We start from the raw sequence: 13,953 nt of genomic DNA, 5'->3' as shown, positions 1-13,953 counted from the left end.
TGACATCTCAACAATATGGTCGCTCTCATTTGAACATAATTCATAGCAAGCGGGTTAGCACGTCGACCACACATCTGAGCCCCCAAAGACGAGGCGCTCTCACGCACACGCATGCACTCCAGAGTCCTATGAAAAATGAAATGCCTCTTACCTCGTGCGGAATAGTCGCTCACATCTGCAGAGAGAGAAAAGAAATGTCAGCAAGTTGCATGCGCGCAAAAGTTCCACGTGAAAAATGATGGTGTCCCACTATTGTGCACGCTGCTGGTTAAGAATAGCCCAATTCAACACGGGTGGTGTATCATTTATTAATAGAGAGGACATGAAACGTCTTCCGTGGCGTCCCCGGGGATGCAAAGTTTGCACAACTTGCATTAATATTGTCAAGCAATTTGAAGGGGAAGCTAGTTTAGTCCTCGTTTTACACACACAAAGTATTCTAACACACTGCATCATCACATCTTGATACCAAGCGCGATACAAAAATATTTCCCAGAAGTCTTCAACGTTTCTCGTATTTACCGATCGACTGTTTGAATTACTCTAACACACCCAATATAAAATAAATAGCATTTATCATAGTTGAAGGAAAACAAGCAGAATATATTTGACATAGGGCATAAGAGATACATGACACCTTCTGACAACAGAAGCCGAACGCGTGCATCATACAGCTGACTGAGCAAGATTGACGCTGACTACCAGGTGATAGGCAAGCCCACGTCTGCAAATATCATATCCCGCAATCAGCCCTTCAGGACAGTCCAGAACAAATGGCGGGACGTCCTGTACTACCACAGCACCAAATAACAAAAACAACTCTTAGACGTCAAGGCAGGCCGAACCTCTCACCTCAGTTGCCTCAGTAACCATGACCCAGCAACAAGTCTGCAACAGAAGAATTATCCTGAACAACACCCAGGCACATCCTTCGTCCAGCCCACCGTACCGCAAACTTCAAAAAGACTGAACGTTTAACTAACAATTTTTGCTTCTCGGGGACATTCTGATGTGCTCGTTGTTTTGCTGACCCCTGGATCCAGAATTGCCTCTATGTCATAGACCCATTTGCTGTTTGCCTTGCTGTCGACCTGAATAAATTGTCAACTTGTGTTTCGAAGCCTTTTTCCAGCTTTCAAAATGCAGTCAGTTAAGACATGTGAACATCAAATCTCGCAATCAGCCCGTCAGGACAGTCCAGAACAAATGGCGGGATGTCCTGCACTACCACAACACCCGATAACAAAAACAACTCCAAGCTTGATAGCTCGGCGCCTCTCACACAGTGAGGCTCACCCAACCCCCCACCTCAGTTGCCTCATTAACCATGACCCAGCAATGGTGACACAGGAACTTGACCGCCCAAATCTGCAACAGAAGACGACCCAAACACACGCCTCTTCCTGCCCACGGCCCACCCGCGAGAGCCTTCAAAAGAACTGAATGTTTAACTAATTGTTGTCATTTTTTCTCGGGGAACCTTTTGTTGACTTGTGATATGGTGACCTTGGATCCTTGCCTGCGTCCCTCTGTCGACTCAGAATACATGTCAACTTGTGTTTCGAAGCCTTTTTCCAGTTTTCAAAATGGAGTCAGTACAAGGGGTTAAGACCAAGGTGAGCACGTGGAGTTTGGCCCTTTGGCCGGGTTGTCGCAGCGCGGGTCCGACGGTTCGGCTAGCGTGAGTCCGACAATCTGGCTAGAAGGTCAAATTCCTTCAAGAGAAAACCCAGTTTTTAACTCGACACATAATTTGATTACAGCAAAAACTAGACAGCCGAAATTCTTCGGTTTTCATGGAGCAAAATAGTATGCTGCGTTCTAGTGGTTGACAGTGGAGTTACACTAAAAATAAAATGGTAGGCATAGAAATTCTCACAATATGGCGATACAATAATTGTCGATAGAACTAATAAACAGAAAAATAAGCTATTTTCATCCTTCTGCTGTGAGTTTATTACTAGTAGATGTCCAATCCATTTGAAATGGGAGGGTGGCAGCGAACTAACAGCCCTCCCACTTCAAACAGATTGGACGTCTATGGCGGTCAATGGCAGCCAATGAGTTCACTTTTGTGACATTTGCTGTTGATTTTCCGTCACTTCCTGTTGATTTTGGGTTACAGAACGGGAAGTGACTCAGACTCAAACTTGGCCTTTTGGCCGTGTTGTCGGGTTCCCGCCGGCCAGGGTCGCTGGTACACTGAGAATTTCATGATTTTGAGACTAGTTCAGAATTTTGAAATATATCTCCTCAAAAAAAAAATAATGGATGCAAGTCAACTCATGCATCTGCAGGTTCCATGAGAAGAAAAAAAAACTGGATTTAGCAAGGGTTATAGATATTACAGCGCTTATTACACTTTTTTTTTCTTTTTCACAAATTTGAAAAAAAGATTTCAGTAAGACCTTTTTTTTTTTGTGATTCTCTGACAATTGCGTCATATTGCAAGCATTAAAGGGTTAAACCAAATAAATCAACAAATAAGCCACACTGGACTATAAGCCGCATGATTCAAAATGAGGGTAAAAAGTAGCGGCTTATATCCTGAAAATTACGGAAAATGGATTCGACGTCTAGAGCCGTCAATGGCAGCCATTGAGTTAAGAGGCACTATTCTAGTGGAATAATTCAGTAGCAACTTGATTTCTTTTGTTTCTAACCAGTGACATCTTTTGAAAACGATATATGGATAACCTTTTGGGAGACCAAGTATCACGATATTTTGTCACACCCCTAATAAAAAAACTCGCAAATTCGGCCCACCCAGTCAAAATCTCGCGCTGTCACTGACAGCCGATGAGTTAAATGAGCATCCTATAAATTGAAATAAATCACGCAAAGAGCTCGCTACAGTTTCTAAAAATATCCCGGAGGAGTTTTGCGGGGAAGATAGCGACCGTCGCTCGCCGTCTTCCCCGTGTACGCAACATCACCGCACGGCATTCATTTGCATTTCTGCCACGCACGCATGGAATCCTCCGGGGGCCCGAATGAGTGAGGGGGGTGAGCGATTACAATTTCTGTTCGGTGCGTGCAAACAAATCTATTTTCAGCAGAGTAAAGGGGATGGGGAGGCGGGCTTCAGTCTTCACTCATTACCATTCAGGTTGGACACACACCCGCTGCTGTAATGTAACTAAACACGGAGCTCAGCCCAGGGCCTTGAAGCTCAGTGCCGGGGAAAATTGGACCCGAGGGAGGATGGCGGCGGGGACTTCAAGAGGCGCCGAAAATACCTGGGCTTGCAGTAAGACCACCGAGCGATGACTATGATGGGGGACAAGATTGGGGGAAAACTGCATACCGAATAGATCTCAACGTTGGTCTCACTCTGTTTATCATTTTGCGACAACACACTGTGATTGTATTATAAGACGATGTTAGGAAAAAAAATAAACATAAAATGTAATTTCGAGAGAAACTGCAATGGAAGTTTTGCTCTGATGGTTGGAATATTGGATCACTTCCTGTTTTTGGCATTTTTTTGCCATGTGGAAAAATTGATTTTGCCATGTAGCAAAATTGGTCTTGCGATGTGGCTTTTTTTTTTTTTTTGCCATGTGACAAAATAGATTTTGCCATGTGGCATTTTTTTCCCATTGGGCAAAATGGATTTTGCCATGTGGATTTTGCCATGTGCATTTTTTTTGCCATGTGGCAAAATTGATTTTGCCATGTGGGATTTTTTTTTGCCATGTGGCAAAATTGATTTTGCCATGTGGCATTTTTTTTTTTTTTTTTTGCCATGTGGATTTTGCCATGTGACATTTTTTTGGTCATGTGGCAAAATAGATTTTGCCATGTGGCATTTTTTTTTTTTTTTTTTGCCATGTGGATTTTGCCATGTGACATTTTTTTGGTCATGTGACAAAATAGATTTTGCCATGTGGCATTTTTTTGCCATGTGGAAAAATTGATTTTACCATGCGGCATTTTTTTTTGCAATGTTGAAAAGATGATTTTGCCATGTGGCATTTTTTTTTTTTTTTGCCGTGTGGAAAAATTGATTTTACCATGCGGCATTTTTTTTGCAATGTTGAAAAGATGATTTTGCCATGTGGCATTTTTTTTTTTTTTTGCAATGTGGCAAAATTGATTTTGCCACGTGGCATTTTTTTTGCCATGTGACAAAATAGATTTTCCCATGTGGCAAAATTAATTTTCCATGTGGGATTTTTTTTGCCAAGTGGCACAATTGATTTTGCCATGTGGGATTTTTTTTGCCATGTGGCATTTCTTTTGCCATGTGGAAAAATTGATTTTGCCATGTAGCAAAATTGATTTTGCGATGTGGCTTTTTTTTTTTTTTTTGCCTTGTGACAAAACATTTTGCCATGTGGCATCTTTTTCCCATTGGGTAAAATGGATTTTGCCATGTGGCATTTTTTTAGCCATGTGACAAAATAGATTTTGCCATTTGGCAGAATTGATTTCGCGATGTGGCCTTTTGTTTTTTTTTGCCACGTGGAAAAATTGATTTTGCCATGTGGGATTTTTTTTTTTTTTTTTTGCCATGTGGAAAAATTGATTTTGCGCTATTGAAATGAATGGTGAACATTCGTTCGTTCGCTGCCATCCCTCCCACTTCAAATGGATTGGACATCTACGGCGGTCAATGGCAGCTAATGAGTTCAATTTTGTGACATTTTTCACAATAAATGGAAAACCCCCTCTAACGTTAGCAGGTTAATGTTCTGCATAGACAATTTGAAAAGCGCCCTCTTGTTCACAAGCTTATTGATTGGTCTAAATTTGGAAAGGTAGCCAATCAAGTCAAGTGGAGGTAGGCTTAAAATGCGTAAGTGGATTAAAGCAGTGAGACGGCGGGGAAAAGGAAACTCTCACGGGAGAATGTGAAGCTCGGGTGGCTTCAGAAAAAACTCGGCAAGAACTTTTTTTTTTTTTAACTCTCTATCACCCTCCTGTTTTAAGCAGATAAGCTTCTTCCAAGGGTCTTAGTTATGCCGTGTGGAACCTACAGCCTGACATGGAAACTTTTGACAAGGCAAAGAAAGGCTGCAGAGTCCATTCCTTGCCTTGTATTGACAAGAGGGAATTGGGGAGGTTTAAAGTGGTCAGCGCGATGTTGGAATTAGAAAAGGAAACACTCTGACCGGCCAGTCGGGAGTAGCGCAGAAACAAAGAAATACAGAGCTTTGTTGACTGACTTGAAGAGGTTAACCATCAGCTTCCAAAAAGAAAACAAATCAACTTAGCCGCATTTAGCTGTTTAGCAAGTGCTAGCTGAAACAAACTGAGAACTTGCTAAAAAGATGTTCGTTCTAGATGATGTCAGGACTTGTTGGTGTACTCTGAGCTGTTGTTGCCAAATAAAATACAATCCCTAGCAAAAAAGTCTGGGACGAGCACTAACTCAGACATTTTGTCATGTAGAACAAACTCAGATAAAAAGCTTGAAAAAATAAGGAATTAGTCCAAAAGTGCAACTCTTTAGCATTCAGAAACACGAAAAGAAATGAATAAAAACATTGTGGTGGTCAGCAGCAGCAACAGCACCAAACAAAAGTTCCAGCGACACCTTGTCCAATTCAGGTTATTGACTCTGGACAAGGTGATGATGCTGGAACTCTTGTTTGTGCCTTTCCAGTGAGATTTACAAAGATGACTTCCTGAAAAAGACATCAAAATTCCCTCAGTCCTTGATGATATGGGGCTGCATGTCAGGCAAAGGCACTGTGGTTGAATCGTCAATCAATGCACAAGTTTACATTAAAATTTTAGACCGCTTTCTTATCCATTCAATTGAAAATATGTCATTTTCCAAGATGAAAATACATCATGCCACAGAGCTAAAACTGTTAAAGCATTCCTTGGAGAAAGGGTCATCCAGTCAATGTCATGGGCTGCAAATAGCCCAGATCTCAACCCTATTGAAAACCTGTGGTGGAAACTGAAAAAAATGGTCCTCCGACCTGCAAGGATGATCTGGCAACTGCAATCAAAGAGAGTTGGCACCAAATTGATGAAGAATACTCATCAAGTCCATGCCTCAGAGACTTCAAGCTGTCATAAAAGCCAGAGGTGGTGCGACTAAATACTAGAGATGTGTTTTGATTGTTATTTCTTTGTTTGTTTCTGATGATTCCATTTTTTTTTTCCTCAGAACGGAGTGATTCCATATATGTTTTCCTGCACTTGCTCTATAAAATTGGACAAAGTGATGATGCTGGAACTTTTGTTTGGTGCTGTTCCAGTGAGATCTGAAAGATCTATAAAAGTAACATTTACTGACCACCACAATGTTTTTATTCATTTCTTTTAGTCTTTCTGAATGCTAAAGAGCTGCACTTTTAAACGAATTTATTTTTTTTCAATCTTTTTTATCCGAGTTTGTTCTCCATGATTAAATGAGTGAGTGCTCGTCCAAGACTGGCGATTCCATATTTTTTACTAGGGGTTGTAAATCATCTATCGGTCAGTCAAAAATGGTGAAATGATGAAAAATGAATGAGGTTGTTCCACCGATATGAGCTATTATTTCGTTTTGGAGATGATACAGACTGACAAGAAAGCTCTCGGGATACTGCAGACCAAATCCTATGTCGCTGGCTCCGCAACCACTGCTAACTCCTACTGGTTTATTTATGTCCGACCATCTGGGTTTGCACATGTTTCTGTTTATTTCCAAGAGGGAGGCACGGAACAAGAGAAATCAGTTATTTGGAAATCAGGACGAAAAAGGAACAATCGAATCTGATCACGACAATATTTCTCCAGTCGATTAACCTGAGGACGGCTGTCAATACTCTGCCGCCCGAGGCAACAAAAATGGCCGGCCGGGATGTTGGAAAAGTGGGAGGAAGGCGCGAAGCAGACGAGGACGGAATGAGTGATACGGGAAGAGTTCTAGAGAGCTCGCGTCCTTCCATCTGAGCTGCGAGGAATTAGCGAAGCTCTGACAGAGGCTACAGATGGCTTGGTATCACACAGACTGCCACGGCAAGTTTGCACCAGTCGGACGAGACAGATCGGCGACCAAACTTTTCAGAACGTCACATTTTCCTAACATATACACCAAGAGCTTGAAAGGAATAAACCGAAATCAGATCGACCCTTCGAGACAAAAGTATCGTTCATATGTGCCACGTGGCACTTGGACCCACAAGGGTCCAACATCTGATAACAGAGGAACCCGTTGGACACTCAGCACTCACTTGGCACGGAGGCTGGAAAAAATCCTCAACTCTCGTTGCCCTGACAACAGTAAAATACAAACACTTCTGCCCAATTCGCAACAGACAAAAGCCCTAAACAACGCCCAAACACACCCTTCTTCAGGCCCACGATCAGCCTCGCAAATTCTTTCAAAAGACTGAATTCCTCAGCAGGGCCGAGAACCAAAAGTGGTATTTGCCATGTGGCAAAATGGATTTTGCCATGTGGCATTTTTTGCCATGTGGCAAAATGGATTTTGCCATGTGGCATTTTTTTGCCATGTGGAAAAATGAATTTTGCCATGTGGCATTTTTTGCCATGTGGAAAAATGAATTTTGCCATGTAGCATTTTTTTGCCATGTGGCAACATGCATTTTGCCATGTGGCATTTTTTTTTGCCATATGGAATTCTTTTTACCATGCGGCAAAATGGATTTTGCCATGTGACATTGTTTTGCCATGCGGCAAAATGGATTTTGCCATGTGCCAAAATGCATTTTGCCATGTGGCATTTTTTTGCCATGTGGCAAAATGGATTTTGCCATGTGGCATTCTTTTTGCCATGTGGCAAAAGGGATTTTGCCATGGGGCATTTTTTTTTTGCCATGTGGCAAAATGGATTTTATCATGTGGCATTTTTTTGCCATGTGGCAAAATGGATTTTGTCATGTGGCATTTTTTTTGCCATGTGGCACAAAGCGTTTTGCCATGTGGCATTTTTTTGTCATGTGGCAAAATGGATTCTGCCATGTGGCATTTCTTGGCCATGTGGCAAAATGGATTTTGCCATGTAGCATTTTTTTGCCATGTGGCATTCTTTTTGCCATGTGGCAAAATGGATTTTGCCACGGAGCATTTTTTTTTGCCACGTGGCAAAATGGATTTTATCATGTGGCATTTTTTTGCCATGTGGCAAAATGCGTTTTGCCATGTGGCATTTTTTAGCCATATGGCAAAATGGATTTTGCCATGTGGCATTTTTTTGCCATGTGGCAAAATGGATTTTGCCATGTGGCATTTTTTTTGTCATGTGGCATTGTTTTTGCCATGTGGCATTGTTTTTTTTTGCCAAGTGGCATTCTTTTTGCCATTTGGCAAAATGGATTTTGACATGTGGCATTCTTTTTGCCATATAGCAAAATGGATTTTGACATGGGGCATTTTTTTTTTTTTTTACATGTGGCAAAATGGATTTTGACATGGGGCATTTTTTTTGACATGTGTCAAAATAGATTTTGGTTTGTCGCTTTTTTTGGGGGGGGGGGGGGGTATGTGGCATTTTTGGGGGGAATATGGCAGTTTTGAAGGACATGCATGTCCATGCCATTGACAGCTATGCACCTCCAAATTTTTGACCATACACTTAGCATTACAACGCATTCACATCCAACTGGCAACCAAGTCAGACTATGCCACTGACGGCTATGCACGTCCAAAGTTTCCATTCATTTTAAATGGCAGAAAAACGTGTGGCCATGATTTTTGACCATACACTTAGCATTACAGCACATTGACAGTCAACTGGCACCCATGTCAGGCTGTGCCATTGCCGCCTATGTACGTCCACATTTTTAAAATTTTCCAAATACATTTTTCCACATGTCCCAAAAAATGCCACATGTCAAAATAATTTTGCCACATCGCAAAAAAAATGCCACATGTCAAAATCAATTTTGCCACATGGCAGAAAAATGTCACATGGCAAAATCATTTTTGCCGCATGGCAAAAAACATGCCACATTGCAAAATCCATTTTGCCACATGGAAAAACCACTTTTGGTTCTCGCTGTCTCTCGAATTCTTTGGCTAGCTGCTGTCTTTTCTCGGGACTCTTTTGTTCACCTGTTGATTGATGACCCTGGATCCAGCCTTCCTCTTCGTCTGGGTCTGTTTGTTTTTGCCTTGCTTTCTGAATACTGTCAACTTGTGTTTCGAGGCCTTTTTTCAGCTTTTAGAATAGTTTTAACCCCTTGTACTGACTCTACGGTGATCGCACGGAGTTTGGCCGTTTGGCTGGGTTGTTGGGGTTGGGCTAAGTTAGGTTCCGGTGACCTGGCTGGCGTGATTCGGGCAATCTGACTAAAAGGTCAAATTCCAACAGTCCAGACCAAACAGCGCAGGTGTAAATACACCATAAAATGAACTCATTGACGGCGATAAACAACCGATCCATTTCAACTGTGAAGGTTGGCAGGGAAAGAACCACATTTAAATTCTAAAAGCAACATGATTGGAGGTCTATATCGTGGAGATAATCACCTGAAATTTCACCTGTAAACCTCACGCGGCAACAAATTTTCATCAAACAAGCTTCAAAGAGTAGCGAAGCGCAATTTCTTCAGCAGATGTTCTCGTTTGCCACTGCATCTGCCTCGTGTTTGAAATTGCTCCACATTGCTCAATTAACTGGGAAAGGAACACAAGGAACAAAATCCTGTGTTGGTTTTACATCCTACATGTTTGATGTACTTTTTTTAGTTTAGTTTTTACCCCGGATGATTTTTTTTTTTACCATTATTTGACATCGGCGGGGAGTTTATTGCCTCACTAGTATTAGATTCTGTTCTTGCCTGAAATTGTTGTTGAGGTTTTTCTAGGAGTACTGCTCGCGCATAGACTTCATAACAATATTGACGGGTCAGATTCCACCTTCACTTAGCCACGCCTTCAAGTAGGTGGCCATCCGACAAGCCGCTTCATTTATTCGTACTCAGTCGCAGCGACGCATGCAGCTATCCAACGGCAGATTTAGGTTGAAAAAATACAAAAGCTGTACCGCATACAAGCAGGAAGTGATTTGTTCGACGATTGAAAGGGTATTATTCTATTTTTTGTCACAAGAATTTTCAACACAAAAAGGTATTTGTTGTAAGGCTGCCGCCACATTCTTTAACGGACTAGCATCATTCTTCAACATATTTACGTCAAATAAATGCTAGCTGCCAGGTTTTTTTGCTCTTTCAACAAAGAATCAAGACTGTTTTACGTCCAAATGTTTAAAGAATTCGGGGATTTAAGCATTTATTCACAAGAATTTTCACCAGAAAATCTGTTTATATATGGCGGGCGCCACATTGACTTACAGACTAGCATCGTACTTCGACATATTTACGTAAAATAAAAGCTAACTGCACGTTTTTTGGGTTTTTTTTTTTTGTTTTTTTTTTAACCAAAAATCAAGACTGTTTAAGTACATTTCTAGAAAGAATTTGGGGATTCAAGCATTTATTCACAAGAATTTTCACTGGAAAAGCTCTTTGTTTACATCTGGCGGCCGCTAATTTGCTTAGAGACTTGCTTCATAGTTTGCAATATTTACGTAAAATGAATGCTAACTGCACTGTTTTTTTTTTTTGCTTTTAACCAAAAATCAAGGCTGTTTTAGGTCCAAATCTATAAATAATTTGGGGATTTAAGCATTTATTTACAAGAATTTTCAACGGAAAAGCTCTGTTTACATATGGCGGCCGCCACACTGACTGACAGACTAGCATCGTACTTCGACATATTTACATAAAATAAATGCTAACTGCACTGGGTTTTTTGGCTTTTAACCAAGAATCGAGACATTTTCGCATCCATATCTATGAAGAATTTGGGGGTGTAAGCATTCATTTACAAGAATTTTCAACCAAAAAAGCTTGATGATTCTAGTCGGTCAGCTTTGATGGCCACGCCAACACTGCAGGCCCCTTATTAATCGTCTATGGCTTGCGTATGCTCATTCTTTTGGTGCCATTGACAGCACTACACGTCTAATCCAATTCCACAGCGCCGTCAATGGCAGCCGACGAACGCCCTTACAGCAACTTTGAAACAAACGACAATCTTTGGTGCTCGCTTCTACAGACCTTGATAGTGATCACAGGCAAGAAAGATCAAACACTAGTCGATCGCGAGCCGGTGTTCGGCCTCGTCGAGCCTCGCTGGCCTTGAGTGAAATTAAATAAGCTTGGGTGACCAATCTGTGAAACGCCTCCGGACACAATGGAACCCATGAGAGAAATATAAAAAGGTTAAGCGCGATAAGAGTCGTCGCTCCGGGTTTTGCGGCAATCCTGACACTCTCTGCTTGCAATTTAACTTCTTCAATATTAGCGACGGAAAATGACAGGGCTGTATTCTAAGGAGTCTTTTGAATAGTGAAGTAGATAATTGGCCATGATGAGTAAACAGCGCGGCTGCGAGACACACGCCGGCACGGGATTGCTTTTTAATCCACTCCTCAGCGTGCCGAGAATATTCCGACCGACGCAAAGGCGGCCAGGTGCGGACGTCGCCGTAGGACAGATGGATCGGCGCGAGCGGTGATCGTATGTGGGCTCATCATCAATAATTCCAAACATTCACCTTCCGGAAAATGTCCGTTATTTCCAGAGTTAAACGAGAACACCCAACCACGGTGATGCTGTTCCAGTGCAGGCGCATGCAGAGGGGGGGCGGAGGGTGCTTGAGCCCCTGCCCATTTGCCCCTACATGCCCCTTTTGACTGGGCGTCCGTGTGCCGCTAAGCCGGCGCATAACCAACGCACGCTGTTCCTCTGTGACCTGGGTGTGTGGTGAGGAGTCCGAGGACATCCGGTGGTTAAAAAAAGTGTTACCCTATTAGACCGCGTTCGAGCAAATACTGTAGTGAAAATTCTTACACCAGGTTTATGGTGGGGATTTTTTTTAAATAATATGTAATTTTCTCTTATATAGTTTTCTACTTTAATAATGAATTTATCCCCGGCCAAGGCTATTTTGACCCATGTGTGTCTACTGTCTTTCGGCAACCATGTTTGTCCGTTCTCTTCACAACGTTATCCATAGAGGTACACATCTTTAAGCTCACCAAAAAAATTGACAAACAGCCAGAACCAAAAGTGATATTTGCCATGTGGCATTTTATTTGCCACATGGCAAAATTGATTCTGCCATGTGGCATTTTTTTGCCATGTGGCACAAATGATTTTGCCATGTGGCATTTTTTTCCCATTCGGCAAAATTGATTTTACTATGTGGCCTTTTCTTTGCCATGTGGCCTTTTTTTTCATGTGGCCTTTTTTTTTTTTTGCCATATGGCATTTTTTTGCCATGTGGCAAAGTTGATTTTGCCATATGGCATATTTTTGCCATGTGGCACAAATGATTTTGCCATGTGGCTTTTTTTTCCCATGTGGCAAAATTGATTTTAGTATGTGGCCATATTTTTGCCATGTGCCAAAATGGATTTTACCATGTGGCATTTTTTTAACCATGTGGCATTTTTTGCCTTATAGCAAAATTGATTTTGCCATATGGATTTTTTTTTTTTTTTTTTTTGCCATGTGGAATTGTTTTGCCATGTGGCATTTTTTTTGCCAAGTGGCACAAATGATTATGCCATGTGGCATTTTTTTCCATGTGGCAAAACGGATTTTACTCTGTGGCCTTTTGTTTGCCATATAGCATTTTTTTTTTGCCATGTGGCAAAGTTGATTTTGCCATATGGCATATTTTTTTCCATGTGGCAAAGTTGATTTTGCCATATGGCATATTTTTGCCATGTGGCAAAATGGATTTTACCATGTGGCATTTTTTTTGCCATTTAGCAAAATGGATTTTGCCATGTGGCATTTTTTTAGTCATGTGGCATTTTTTTGCCATATAGCAAAATTGATTTTGCCATGTGGCATTTTTTTTTAACCATGCGGCATTTTTTGCCATATAGCAAAATGGATTTTGCCATGTGGCATTTGTTTTTTATCCTTAGGGCATTTTTTTTTCTATGTGGCATTTTTTGCCATGTGGCAAAATGAATTTTGCCATGTGTCATTTTTGGCATTGACGTCCATGGCCTGCAAAAATGCCATATATCCCCCCAAAATTCCACATACAAATATATATAAATATATATATATATATATATATATGCCACATAAATCACATCAAACCAAATACCACTTTTCATTCTTGGCCCTGCTGAAAAACTGCTTATTGTGGCTCGGTGAGCATCTTATTTGATTTGGTCTTCGGTGACCAACAAGTTGAGTAAGGAAATTTTGATATAAAGGTTGAATGAAGAAAAGAAGCAAAGACTGAGTCACAGGCAGAAAGTGTTGATGACAGTGTTGATTTCTATTCACTGTTCCCCCCTCCCAATTAAAGTCTGTCACAGTCACATTCAATTATACTGTAAAGCTGGTTAAACCAGAAGTCATGTTGTTGTAAGGTGCATTAATTTTTTGTTCATGTGCCCCTTTTGATCAATGAGCACCTGCCCCTCCATTGGTCTCTGCACGGCTCTGTTCCAGTGTTTTCGAGTGAATGGATGCCCTGCCGTCACTTCTACAGTGTGACTTCTTGGAAAATGAATTAAAATACTTGGACCCGACCGCCATCTGCGCTCGGCAAAGCTGCCGGCCGAGGGAGGATGAAAATTCAGACACGGGCAGAAAGCCCCCGGACGCAGAGAAGCCACGGATTTCCACTTTATCTATTTCTCATGCAAAGATTCAAAATGAGATTCCGGGCTAACCTACAAACTGAGATTAAGCTCTGCTTAAAATTTGAGAGAAACAGAAAGCGTTACGTCAGCATAAGCAAACCACAAAAAAAGAAAAAGCCCTTGGAGGTCTAATTAAAATGCTACAAACATTATTTGGTGTCAAGCTTGAATGTAATTACCACTGGAATAACAAACACTTGACAAGAACTGAAGAGTGCTGGAATCTAACGCTGATAAATCTGACACATTAAGAATTCCGACGAATAAGATGCCGTCTTGTGAAGCCGGGCTATTAGAGTGGCAAA

General features: G+C 41.4%; 1 protein-coding gene across 35 annotated transcripts in view; it reads right to left on the bottom strand.

The window, feature by feature from the left end:
• LOC130928466 (receptor-type tyrosine-protein phosphatase delta) overlaps positions 1-13,953 on the bottom strand; it is a 424,924-nt gene that overhangs the window by 317,876 nt on the left and 93,095 nt on the right. For all 35 annotated transcript variants that reach the window (XM_057855080.1, XM_057855082.1, XM_057855084.1 and 32 more), the window contains exon 4: positions 152-175. The gene's annotated coding sequence lies outside the window, so the exon portion shown is untranslated. The remainder of the gene's footprint in view (positions 1-151; positions 176-13,953) is intronic.

Source organism: Corythoichthys intestinalis, chromosome 13, assembly GCF_030265065.1.
Source record: "Corythoichthys intestinalis isolate RoL2023-P3 chromosome 13, ASM3026506v1, whole genome shotgun sequence".
NCBI lineage: Eukaryota > Metazoa > Chordata > Actinopteri > Syngnathiformes > Syngnathidae > Corythoichthys > Corythoichthys intestinalis.
The sequence above is the reverse complement of the archived record's forward strand: the minus strand, read 5'-3'. Positions and strand labels throughout refer to the sequence as shown.